At 41.0% G+C, this 3,701-nt stretch overlaps 1 non-coding gene across 1 annotated transcript; it reads left to right on the top strand.

The window, feature by feature from the left end:
* Window positions 1-1,042: 1,042 nt before the first annotated feature.
* On the top strand, window positions 1,043-1,180 carry LOC114814853. Its single transcript, XR_003762649.1, has one exon. It is a non-coding gene; the product is annotated as a small nucleolar RNA SNORA7 (small nucleolar RNA).
* The last annotated feature ends 2,521 nt before the right edge of the window (window positions 1,181-3,701 follow it).

Here is a 3,701-nt window from a genome sequence, read left to right on the forward strand (position 1 = left end):
ATCAGCCATATATCAAATTTCAGAAGAGACTCTACTCTCAAATCTTTAGTTATGAGCACAGCACCGTCTAGCCTATCAAATCCTGCGTGAATAGCTGAGAGGCAAATCTGGCTTCAGTTACTATTTGAACTCTGTCTATTCTATTCAACATGAGTAGAGATCAGTCCAAATTCATTTTACACACTGTAAATATGCAGAAAGTCAAGTTTGTACCTACTTAATAACAGTTGGGTATTTTCTGACTGTTTCTCATATATCAATCACACCAGAAACAGATCTTGTGGTAAATGATTAGTGCCTAGACTCTCCCCCTTGAGAAATTCATAAATTCTGTATCACAGAAACCAGAGAATAAAAATGTATAAAATGAATACATACTATGCTAGCATGTAAGACCAAAATCACAGCATTTTCAAAACTATTTTCGGAAGTGTCTCAGTATAGTTTTGCTATTAAATGTAAATTTTTCTTAGACATCTTTGGATGAACGTAAAAATCCAATACTTGTAAGGTAATCCCAACTGAGGACATTCTTCACTGCTTAAGTCACCAGGAACTTGGGTTTTAAGGGGAGAGTTGAAAGTCTGAAGTAGTAGTTATGGGAAATGGTCATAAGAGACAATAAGGGAGAAGTCATTTTGCTGGGCAGAGGAAAAGGGCAGAGTTATAGTAGGTGATGTGAAATTTTAGAGAGACAAGGTTATGTTGTGGACAGGAAATGCTGTACTGTACTATCCCAAGGGCTTAATATAGTGCTCTACACAAAGAAAGCATTCAAAAACTACCATTTATTGATGCCTGGATTTTTGCCAACAGTGCTCAGCACCATGAGCACCTGAGCTGATGAAGTGTCCTGTGGAGATGATCTAGGGCTGTGGGTTAGTGGCCCAATATTGATGAAAGGACAGTGGTATCATGGAGTTGAGCAAAGAAGCTGAATATCCATTCCTCCTATCATAGCAGAACCTCCTTTCTGATTGACTTCTTCAACATCCTTTCAACCCTGTGGAGGACAGAATTGGGTACAAGTGATGTTCTAACAGCCCTCTCAGGGTCGCACTTGGGGAGTTTCCAATACTCTACCAGTCTTGGTTATGGGAGGGAGAATCATGCAGACGAATACCTATTCCAGTCCTAGCTTGGGCAATGGCTAGTGAGTGGAAGGCAATCTGCTACTAGTCAAAACTCATCCATGCTGAGCAGCAGCAGCATAGGAGAGAGTCGAGGGTGGAGACTCGAATTTACTGTTTGGAAGGCAGCAACGGTAAACCACTTCTATATTTTTACCAAGAAAACTCTTTGGATACATTACCAGATCAACTGCAGTTGGAGAGTGGGGCGTTCTAGGAGACATATGTCCGTGGTTTCGCTATGGCTCAGAGACAACTCAACAGCATAAGACAAGACAAGGTGGTCTAATGCCGTGGCTCAGTGGAAAGAGCCCGGGCTTTGGAGTCAGAGGTCATGGGTTCGAATCCCGGCCCTGTCACTTGTCAGCTGGGTGACTTTGGGCAAGTCACTTAACTTCTCGGTGCCTCAGTTCCCTCATCTGTAAAATGGGGATGAAGACTGTGAGCCCCACGTGGGACAACCTGATTCCCCTGTGTCTACCCCAGTGCTTAGAACGGCGCACGGCACATAGTAAGCGCTTAACAAATACCAGCATTATTATGAGAAGCAGCATGGCGCAGTGGAAAGAGCATGGGCTTTGGAGTCATGAGTTCAAATCCCAGCTCTGCCACTTGTCAGCTGTGTGACTGTGGGCAAGTCACTTAACTTCTCTGTGCCTCAGTTCCCTCATCTGTAAAATGGGGATTAAGACTGTGAGCCCCACGTGGGACAACCTGATTCCCCTGTTTACCCCAGCGCTTAGAGCAGTGCTCTGCACATAGTAAGTGCTTAACAAATACCAACATTATTAACTGTTGTTTGGAAGCTGAAGATTTATTATACTGCGGTATAACCAGTGGCTGTGGTCATCAATTCATCACTGGAAGATCAACAATACTGCTGACAAATTAGCTGGATGGGCCCATTTTGGAGTGGAGCTTCTCTTTTTGACCAAGAGACTGGTTCAAAAACCAAAACAGCCCTTTTATGTGACAAAACCATTATTAGAACAGCAGAGATCTATCTCATTATAAAAAAATTGCTGGAGAGTGTCAGTCATGCATCTGTCTTTATTCAGCTGTACTCACATCCCTGGATAGACTCTTGTAGCAAAATGAAAAGCAATTATATGTGCATACATATTCACATACACCTATCTTTTCATTGCCTTATACTCTTAACTCTCATTATTTTGACTCTGTCTCCTCGCTTAGACTGTAAGCTTCTTGTAAGCAAGGATCATATCTTAATTTTGCACACTCCCAAATGATCAGCATACCACTCTGCAATAGATTATCAGAAATATTATTGATGGATTGGTGACTGATTTATAGAGGAGAGGTGGGGGAAGAAGGAGAAAAGGAAAGATAGAAAAGAAGAGGTGCATGTGGAGAGATGGTCATTCTATTGTTGAAGATTACACTTCTGATAGAAAAGTCCAATCCCACGCATTTATAAGGGTGATTGAAAAGATCAGTGAAGAACTGATATACCTTGCCACATTATTTAGAAGTCAGGTTAGGTCCTTGTTTTGCTATTGGATTCAGAGGACCTGTCTGTGCTTTCATTTCATACTCCTCAGATCCAGTCTCTACTGGGTTGGCCTGTTAGCTGCAGTCATCTCCCTGCATCTGCTATCATGCGCGCACACACACACACACGAACACTGCTCAGTTTAACATATACATTATTTTACAGTTCCTAAGAGTATCTTAGCTTATGGTTCCTAAAGGCTATGCCTCAATTTGATTTTCCATTTTTTATTAACTAGACTACACTTCTTCTCAGGATAAACACGTGTTTCTCAGTGACCTCTAAATTTTTTATATTACCCTGAGGTTTCAAAAAAATCTATGCAACACTTGCTCCTAACAAATGTCATTATTTTGAGCATCTTTCCCTTCTCCAGTTTAACATGTAAATAGTAAATTCAAATATAATCTTTGTTTAATTTTGCATGGCTTGCTGTAATGGCTCCTACTTCTCAATCACGTTCACTCAGAAATATACATTTGTTGACTAGAAGAATTACTGACTGCTCTAGTCTAATCATGTAAGTTATTACTAAGGTTAATGCACTCACTATGTTTCAGTTTCAGCAATATCAATTGATTACATATTACCTGTGGACTGTTGTATACAACTATAGATATATCTTAATGCTTCTATAAACCAATCAATACTAAATGCATGAGAAGCAGCATGGCTCAGTGGGAAGAGCACGGGCTTTGGAGTCAGAGGTCATGGGTTCGAATCCCAGCTCGGTCACTTGCCAGCTGTGTGACTTTGGGCAAGTCACTTAACTTCTCGGTGCCTCAGTTCCCTCATCTGTAAAATGGGGATTAAGACTTTGAGCCCCACGTGGGACAACCTGATTCCCCTGTGTCTACCCCACCGCTTAGAACAGTGCTCGGCACATAGTAAGCGCTTAACAAATACCAACATTATTATTATTATTATTCCCATATTTTAAACTAATATTCACTTGCTATTTCTTTAGTTGCAAGACAAAGTACCATTTGGCCATTAATTTCCATCCTTCCTCTCCTGGATCTATTTTCTTTTGTTACTACAGGTCAGGAAGAGGACAA

Source organism: Ornithorhynchus anatinus, chromosome 10 (genome assembly GCF_004115215.2).
Source record: "Ornithorhynchus anatinus isolate Pmale09 chromosome 10, mOrnAna1.pri.v4, whole genome shotgun sequence".
NCBI lineage: Eukaryota > Metazoa > Chordata > Mammalia > Monotremata > Ornithorhynchidae > Ornithorhynchus > Ornithorhynchus anatinus.